Here is a 10,460-nt window from a genome sequence, read left to right as displayed (position 1 = left end):
AGTAGCCTAATATAGTCTAGAAATATGGAGAGGTTTGTACTATTTTCTTAAAGTTAAACATCTTTTCTAATCTACTAGTAGGCCTACTAATGTAAGTCTAGAATTATTTGTATTTAGATATATATATTATAATTAAAGATCTAGAATAACTAGATCTACTATCAAGATTTGATAGACCAGACCTAGAATAATCTAGGATAAAATATAGATTCTAGAAATAATCTAATAAGGCAACTATAATACTTAATTCTTAATACTAGATATAGTAATAGAGTCTATATATATAGGTCTAGATTCTAGAATCTAGATATAAGTATAAGCCTCTGACTCTAAGATCTCAAGGTGACCTACATCTAGATTCTGGATCTAATTCTAATTAGATTATATTTTTTTCTAGTAAAATCTACTCTAGATCTAGATCTATCTATACAGATCTAGATAGATCTCAAGATCTATTTAATTATTCTAAACCTTGAGTCTAGAATAAGTCTAGATGATCTATAAAAATCTATATAATACTTTAAATTTAATAGTACTATATATCATGGTGTATCATATCATCTAGTCTAGACTCTAACTCTAGAGTCTAGATAATAGATTAATAGATCAGATCTAGATTCTAGGTCTAGGAATAAGAATATCATTGATTATGATTAAGAATAGATATCTAGACAAAAACTATAAATAACTATTCAGAAGTATTATGAGGCCTATTATTGAATCTATATTTAGATCCTATATCTCACTATATGTAATATTATACTATAGTATAATATATTATTATATATACTTAAATAGATCATAAGTATATAAATTATATGAATATTATATATCTAGATGTAGTCTCTAGATAATTTTAATATAAATAATAATACTACTAGATCTACTACTACTAGGCCTACTAGATTAGTTAGACTTGATGAGACTCTTGTCGTATGACTTCATTAATTTATGTCACTTATTGTTATAGATCTACTTATCATGACTCTAGGTCTAGCTAGTCTAGAATCATTAGAAAGTTCGTATAGTTTTTAGATCTAGTATAGAGTCAATAGAGATAAACTATTGTCACTACGAGTAATTAGATCTAGATCTAGGTTCTAGAGTCTAGACCCTCTAGGTTCTAGATCTAGATTCTATAGATATCTAGATTTAAATTTTAATAGATCTATTAGAATCTATAAATTCAGTAGGCCTATAATAGACTCAAGATCTATCTTGATATATTTATATTGATCTAGATCCAATTTACAAGAAGAAATTAACTGAACCAAAATAATTATTTAAATAATGATGGCTAACCTAGATCTAGTTCTAGTCAATCTAGTCTAGATTAGATTATTTAAATTGATTTGCTCAAAGACTTGGAAGAGAATGCTGAACTATTAGAACGAGCATTACATAACACAAAAATCTGGCCAGTTTAGTACAATTTTTACAGCGCGTTGCAAAAAAAAAAAAAGCTTAGTATGGTTTGGATCATATGGTTTGGATCTATAAATCTAGATCTAGATCATCTACATCTAGATCTATATAGATGCAAATCTAGATTTAAAGTCAATTTTGGTCTCGATCTAAATTGAGATCTGGACTTCTAATCTAGAATTAGGTTACCGATATCTTGATACAATTTTACAATTAATTTAATTTAAATAGTAGATGTAGATCTATATCTTTACATCGTTTTGTTTTCCACTAAATCTTTATACGCTTGCTGGGCATATCATAAGTTTGAAGCATGGCCAATGCCAGGATTTAAAAAAAAAGGGGGGGGGGGGATAATAGAATTTATTAGAGATCTATGTATGTTATGAAACAGAAATTTGTAGCTATTAGCTTTGTGTGGTAATTCTATCCGCCCGATTGTCTCGTTTTAATATAGATCTATAGGCCAATAGATCTCAGAAGTATAAAAGTTTTTGAATATCCAATTTCATGATATCCTGAGGATTGGCAAATTTCTGGTGCAACGGCTACTTTTCTTCTGAAAGTTCTACGGCTACTTTTCTTCTGAAAGAGAACTTTTTTTCTTACTGTTTATTATTATTATTTTTACAAAGTTAGATATGCAAGACGGTTGTTGTTTTTTTTAAATAAAAGAACACTATTTTTAAAACTATTTAGGCCTAGGCCTATATAAAAATAACAAAATGTTTAGGAAGTGAGTTAAGTAGGCCTATATAATATCCTATCCTGTAGTATAAGAATAATAATAATGCTAGTCTTCGAGTCCGAAGATCAGTGAGGAATGCAATATTTCCCGTGGCAGCGAAGTCCCAGCTGTGACCTACATATTTTGCCACACCCAGGGCAAGCATAACCATTTTTCGCAGGTGATCGATTTAGATTTTCTTTTCGCCGTCTGCGTTTGTCCTCGGCAGCAGATTTTCTTTTGGGGTCAAATGTGTATCCTGCGGCCTTCGTGAGTGACCTCCAGCTGTTTCGTTCTGAGGCCGCGTGCAACCAGGTGCTCTCTTCTATGTCAGCCAAGGAAAGTTGACGCCTAAGCTGGTCTTTCAAGCGTTTCCGTGGGGCGCCTTTGTTACTTCGACCACCTTTTAGCTCACAAAAAAAAAAAAGTCTGCCTTTGGCATTCGTTCGTCTCCCATACGGGATACGTGCCCTACCAATCGTAACTGTCGGACCAAAAGATGTCCGTCTATACTGTCCATACCGGCGTTCGCAAGGACATCGCTGTTTGTAGTGCGGTCTTGCCACCGTATGTCCATGATGGAGCGCAAACATCTTTGGTGGAAGCGCTCAAGAAGTCTTAGATGTTTCCTGTATAGTGTCCATGTCTCAGAAGGGTTGAGAGAACCACCGCCTGGTAGACACTGATTTTTGTAGTCAGGCGGAGCTATCTGTTCCGCCAAACTCTCGCCTGAAGGCGAAAAAAAGCGCTACTGGCCCTGGACAGACGGTTATCAACTTCCCTTGAAAGTGAGGCGTCATTTGACACTATACTACCTAGATATGTGAAGTTATAATATATTCAAGTGTGTTCCCCAACGCCCAATTATAAAAACTAGAGAGCATCTACAATGAAATAGACGAATACATTAAAGAAGTTTCGAAAAAGTATATATTCATCATCATGGGAGTGCCAGGATAGTGCAGGATGAATTTGTGCAATGGATAGGAACCACCGGACGTTTTGGAAAAGTGCAAACAAAAGATAGAGTTTGCCAGCAGCTTTAAACTCATTTTACCTATAAAAAACCATCCAGATTCCAGAATAACTACGTTGCACGCACCACATCAAAACGCACTGCCAGATTGAGTATAATTATTTTTCCTTCGATAAATCTAGCATCAGTAAAGCTAAATCCAGAGCTTTCAGTGGAGCCAACATAGGCAGCGACCATGACGTGGTCTTGACACTGGCGGATCCAGCGGGGGGCGGTAGGGGCGACCCCCCCCCCAACTCGGCTGCCCCCACTGATGATTAATAAGCTGTAGATGTCAGGAGAATTCGTTTCCGCAGTGAAAAATGCAAGAAAACGCTTTTGACTGAGGTGGCTTACAGCGCTACCCCAAACCCCAAATCTATCAAGAGAAAGGCCTCAACATGACTGTTTTTATTTTCGCCGAAAGTTAAGAAATACTGCTTTTTTTCTCTCATACACACACACATAATGCCCAGGCATTCATCTCATTTCCATGAAATGATCCATAGTCGCTTCGCGACTGAAGGAGGCCATATATATATATATATATATATATATATATATATATATATATATATATATATATATATATATATATATATATATATATATATATCAAAATAATGTTGTGGGCTAATCTAATCTGACTTCGACTATGTATCAATTATTACTTAACATTAGCCACAGAACATTACAAAATAGATATACTTGATAACAACATTCAGTTCTATAAAATGACACTTTATTAACCACTGGGAAATCCGTCCAGTCTTTCTAAAACGTCGCTATATCTAACTACTATTCAAAACACAGCCTACTTCTAACATAACGCCATGTTGGTCTCTTGTTCGCCTAAGTCTACTACGTAATTACTTTTACCGTCGCTAAAACTATACACAATATATTTAACTAATAAAACTAACCTACTCTCTAAACTAGTACATTTTTGGAAAAAAATCGCCCCCTCCCCATTCCAAAGTTCTAGATCCGATAGTGGGTCTTGATGACTGTAGCATTAGGCCTATAATTTTTAAAAAATACGGCTCTGTCAGAATGAGAGAAAGCAGTAACATCACCTAAGGGTGGCAAATTGACATGAATTGATAACATAACATCAGAACTTTTAAAGCACGGCAGCTCATATATAATAAAAGGTTTATGATAATCTGCCAGAAAATATGGGTCGAAAAAACATGGCCAAAATAATGGTCCCAACCTTTAGTTATTCCACTGCCAAGAAAGGAAACTTGAGATAGGGCCTAATGCCAGAACTATAGAAACTATAAGTCTGACCTGACAACCGAGCAAGACAATGCTAAGAATAATTTTAACAGACTCAAGAGAAAAGCAGAGGAGGTCCTTTCCGAAGAACAAGCTGGCTTCAGAACAGACAAAAGCACTGTTCAAGAAATATTCAACATCAGACTGTTAAATGAAAAATGCCTTTAACACTAAAAGAAACTTGTACACAAAATCATAGACTTCAAAAAAGCTTTTGACTAGGTTCGGCATGATTCATGATGGCATGTGGTAAGTGATGAGGTAGTTCAACATATATATATATATATTGTTATAAACCTGGTGGTGGCACAGATGGGGGTGGTGTGTAGTCAGCCAACGCCAATCGCCCCAGGCCAGCGCTAGATGAGTGGTCGAGCGTGACGAGTTACGACGGTCAGCCGAGACGAGTTTCAACATGACGGTTCGGGAAGGATCGGCGTCGTGAACACAGCTCAGGAGCGTCACGAGAATTGTAGTCATCTGACCACCCAGAATGGTCGAGCGACGTTCTGTCCGATTCGAGAAGGCCAGTAGGGACCCTATATAAAGAGCGAAGGTATCAGAGACCAGTCAGTCACAACTTCCCGATCTACAGTTCGTTACAACGGCTCAGTACAAGTCCGAGACGAGACAGAGAGACCAGTGCAAGAGTTGATACGGCGGAGAGATATTTGTACAGTCTTGTGTTACGTGCTGCCAATTGTACAGTGTTGGCTGTTATTTATTGACATTAAACTATTACGTTACTTTGAAGCCCAGAGTTGTCGAGTTCTTTAAGTTGGTGGTGTCGTTTGGTACCATTTGCAGCGAGCCTGGATAGGGAGAAGCGTAACAATATATATATATATATATATATATATATATATATATATATATATATATATATATATATATATATATATAGTTCGTCCATCGTGGTTCGATGATGACCACTTTGTCATCCAGGGGGTTGAGGGCTTTGCACTGGGGTTTTATGCCTCCTCATGTGGCTGGTGAGACCTATGTGAGCCCGGAATGTTCGGCCGCACACTGGGCAGGTTATTCCAGCTGGAGCTAGTGTCGTTTGTCTTGCTTTTCTTTTCTGGCGTTTTTCTTCTGCCAGCGTTGTTCTTTTTTTCCTCAGCAACCTGTGCGCCAGTTTTCACAGCGCGACGCCATGATGCTCTGTCATGTGCCTCTGTCTCCCAGGTGCCTGGGTCTATGCTGAACGCCTTCAGAAAAGCTTTGAGGGTGTCCCTGAAGCGCTTTCTTTGCCCACCTTGCGAGCGCTTTCCTTCGCTTAGTTGGCCATACAAGAGTCGTTTAGGGATGCGGTGGTCTTCCATTCTGTAGACGTGACCTGCCCATCGCAGCTGGGAATGCATCAGGATTGTGTGGATGCTTTGCAGACACGCTCTTCGTAGGACTTCTGTATCTGGTATTTTGTCTTGCCATTTGACATTTAGTATTTTTCTCAGACATGTCATGTGGAAGTGGTTTAGTTTCTTTGCATGTTTACTGTACACTGTCCATGTTTCTGAGGCATAGAGCAATGTAGGGAGGATGACGGCGCTATAGACCCCTAGCTTGGTGTTTGTGGTGATACCACGTCTGTTCCAGACATTTGTAGACAGTCTGACATAGGATGCACTGGCCTTGGCGATACGCAGGTCGATTTCACTATCGATTTTTCCATTTCTGGAGAGTGTGCTGCCAAGATATGTGAATTTGTCCACGGCGTTTATATCCTGTCCATTTATAGTAATGCTTGGATCCGATTAGGCTTTCCCAGGAGCAGGTAGATATAAGACTTCAGTCTTGTTCGTATTGATGGTAAGGCCAAAGTCTGAGCATGCTCTTGAGAAGTCACTGACGATGCTTTGCAGATCGTTTTCAGAGCAGGCATTTAGGGCACAGTCGTCAGCAAATAGCAGGTCTCTGATTACTGCTGCATTTGTTTTAGCTTTTGCTTTAAGCTGCCTCGGGTTGAATAGGCCACTATCAAATCTGTATAATATATTTATCCCGTTGTTTTCTCTATTTGTGAATGCATCTGTCAGCATAGCGGAGAACATGATACTGAACAGTGTAGGTGCTAGGACACAGCCTTGTTTTACCCCGTTTGATACTTCGAAGGGCTCTGATGGTTCTCCACTTTCTTGGACACGAGCCTTCATGCCATCATGAAATAGTCTCACCATGGTTATGAATTTTTGTGGACAGCCATACTTTGACATGATCTTCCAGAGTCCTTCTCTGCTAACAGTGTCGAATGCCTTTGTTAAGTCGACATATATTGAGAACAGGTCAGCATTTTGTTCTTGACATTTTTCCTGGAGCTGCCTTGCTGCAAAGATCATGTCAATGGTTCCACGCTCTTTTCTGAAGCCGCACTGGCTTTCTGGTAGTAGACCATATTCTATGTGTTGCATGAGCCGATTTAGTAGGATGCGTGCAAGGATTTTCCCAGCAATAGAGAGAAGAGATATTCCTCTGTGGTTGTCGCAGATCTGGCGGTTTCCTTTTCGCTTGTATAATGAACAATTTCGGCATCTTTAAAGTCTTGTGGTATTGACTCTTTTTCCCACATAATTAAGAAGAGCTTATGAAGTCTTTCAATCAGGGCTAATCCACCTTTTTTGTAGACCTCTGCGGGAATGGAGTCAGCTCCTGGGGCTTTTCCGCTTGCGAGCTGTTGAATGGCAAGTTCGGTTTCCTTTAGCGTAGGGGGGTCATCCATTTTTTCATTTATTGGTACTTGCTGTAGCCTGTCTATGACCGCTTCATTTATGATGGAAGGTGTATTGAGAATCTTTTCGAAGTGCTCTGCCCAGCGTTTTAGGATTTCGTCCTTATCTGTCAATAGGATTGTCCCATCAGCATTTAATAGAGGGGATGAGCCTGACTTTGTGGGTCCATAGATTTCGTTTATGGCATGGTAGAAGTTCTTCATATCGTGCTTGTCAGCAAATTCCTGTATTGTTTCCACTTTCTTGCTAAGCCAGGTATCTTGCATTTGGCGTAGCTGTTTTTGCACATTTTTGCGGATGTTAGTGAATGCATCTTTAGTGGACTGGGAGTTTGGGTTGTTCAGACACAATTTGTGGAGCCTGTGCTTTTCGTCTAATAGTTTTCTGATCTCAGTACTGTTTTCATCAAACCAGTCCTGATGCTTTCTCTCCATAGGACCGAGTATGTTTAATGCTGTGCTATAGATAGCTTCTTTGAAGCATTCCCAGCTTTTATCTACATTTGATTCAGTTAGAACGTTGGACTTGAGGCAGTTCTCTATTGCATCTGCAAGCGACTTTTCAGTTGTGTCATCTGCTAAGCTGGCCGTGTTTAGCCTTTTTAGGGGTTTTGATTTTTGCGGATGTCTCTTTGGTTGGATACGAATGTTTAGTTTTGTGATGATGAGGCGGTGGTAAGAGGAACTATCCTCGTCTTTTCTTTGAATTTCGACCGCTTGAGTAGGGTTCCCGCCAACTGCGGTAGGCTGGCGGGTAGTTTTGAGCAGGCAATTTTTGGGGGCACCTTTTCTAGCCCTATCCTCATGCTATGGAGATGAGCAGTGCACTCCTAAATAGGGCTGCTCAGCCACTCAGGGGGCTGCCGGACTCCACTGCTGTTCTGTGTCAGTGGTGAACGACCATATGGCCTGAGCCGCCTGTGTGCAGTGTTGCAGCTACGGCTTCCAGTGTGCCCACACTTACCGCTTCACTGCTTGCCTGTCGCCACAGGACTTTGGTTTGGTTGTGTTGGGGGGGGGGGGATGACAAGTGACTTGCGCTGGAATTAGGATTAAAGTGAGGAGGATTCGCGCAACACGTCGACCACACTCTCTCGCCCTAAAGCCCGTCCTTTTCCGGAAGCAAGATTTGGTCAAGACGTCCGGGGACAAGTTTGGGTGCGGTGGATGACCAGAGACTTTCTGTGTGTCTTGTCCTGCTCTTAGTACTTCACAGCACTGTGCTGGTACTTGCCATTCTGTCCGATTAGTCTAGTTTTGTGACGTTACGCACAGGCCGCCAAGTCCAGACTTCACATGCTAGGTTTGACAGAACCTCAGTGTACTGAGTGCCATGGACACGTCAGATACCCTCTACCTGGTTTAGCCGGCCAGTCAAAGCCGTTTCCGGGGTGTGGCCGCTGCGCATGCTACAGCTTCTGGGAGCCACAGGTGAGAGTTGGGTACCGAGTGGGGACCAAGAGTGAGCCAAGCTACCCTAAAAAAGAGGGTACGACTGCCTGTCCACTAGAGGTGCTACCCCTCCTAGATACCCCATACAACATAGATAAAAACAATTTACCAAAATGCGAATATCTCAATACTTCTGAAAAACCAAGTTGGAGAAAGTTTTAGGACATCCATTGGAGTGCGGCAAATACATTCTATCTCAAGAGCTTTGAAACATATTTCTGGAGCATATCAGGGTGGAAGCTCTAGATAGATTTACTCCGAGCTTGACCATAAACGTTAAATTACAGGTTTGCAGATGCTATAGACATAGACCATAACGGAAAAAATGCAGACAAGATCTTACTGCAAAACTGGAACGTGCAATCAATGCTGAAAAACAGTAAAGTAGGTCTACTAGTTTGTGGTGGGGGTAATGTAATACCAGATGTTGCATACAGTTGAATGGCCTAACATTAGAAGAAGTTGACTGATTTAAATACCTAATGTCAAACATAGCGAGAGACGGAGTATCAATAAAAGAGATAAAAACCCGTCATGAACACACTGTTGAAAATCTGAAAGAGTAAAAACAGTTTCAAAGTAAAATCAAAACTGTATTCTTCCTAATTGGTCTCTGTAGACCTACTCCTATATGGTTGTGAAAATTGGAAACTGAACGCTGAGTCTTAAACAAGAATCCAAGCCATTATTACAGAAAATTGCTGGGTATCAAATACCAGGAAAAGAAGATAAACGAGTTTGTACTTTTACAAGTAAACACTCTTGCTGGCAACTAGCGGCAAAAAGTAGGAACTCCTTAATATTGTGAAGAGACGAAAACTGATCTGGTTCGTTCATAATGTAATACACGACTTACGTGAAAGAATGGACCGGCATCTCTCTCGATGTTAAACACAGCTGCTAACCGGAAACATTTTTAAAAAATACTTTACAGAGGAGACAACTTCCCCTTTATAGGCCTACATTTTACAGAGCGATTATTTTGCTCTTAATAACTAAGAATGTTAGTTGTTGTTGTTTTAAAGAAATATCTTAACTTGTTTTAAGACAAAGCCTACGTGCGCTATCCCATGCATCATCATATTGGCCGATGCTGCTTCCTTCTTTCTTAGACTTAATTTGAGCGACTTTTTTTTATACTTTTTTTTGTTGGTAAGTCTTTCGGTGCTCGCACTTTCCCTGCGAGGCGGCCCCGTCAGCACAGTTCTTGTTAAATGCCTGGGTGCAGGCAAGAATCACGTTGACATGCTCAGATCTGTGCTCATCGTTGTCACAACAAATGTCAGGCTTCTTGTCATGAGGGCCAATATTGCAAGGCTCGCTATCGCAGCCATAGACAGCGCTACCATCAACAGCGTCTCCGTTGAGTAACGGATTGTTAATACCTCTTGACATGGTAGCCATCTGTTCCTCTGTCTTGTTCAATATGGCAACAAACGTTTCATCAGAGTTGTTTAGCCAGGTACTGATGCCTATCTGTTTAACTATGGTACAGACCTGCTCGTTGACCTCTTCCGGCTTCGTACCCAGCTGTACCAGGAACGAGTCCATCCGTTCATTCACGGCGTTCATGAGCTCTCTGATATCTGGTTGTAGTTCGAACAGATACGAGTTGGGGTCTTCATCTTCGTCCAGCAAGTCTTGTCGAAGGCGTTCTCTTAGGGTTTCCTTGTTTCTTTCAAAGCATTTCAGTCCACGACACCGAAGCTCTTGTTTCAATTCTTTTAGATCAAGTTCAGCAAGCAGTTTCACAGAAGCCATGAGAGATCCCACTTCTGACACCAGTGTTACGATCTTCTCAATCAAGCCTTCTGCAAACACTACTTAACAAC

Source organism: Biomphalaria glabrata, chromosome 1 (assembly GCF_947242115.1).
Source record: "Biomphalaria glabrata chromosome 1, xgBioGlab47.1, whole genome shotgun sequence".
NCBI classification, from domain to species: Eukaryota; Metazoa; Mollusca; class Gastropoda; family Planorbidae; genus Biomphalaria; species Biomphalaria glabrata.
This window is presented reverse-complemented; position numbering follows the sequence as displayed.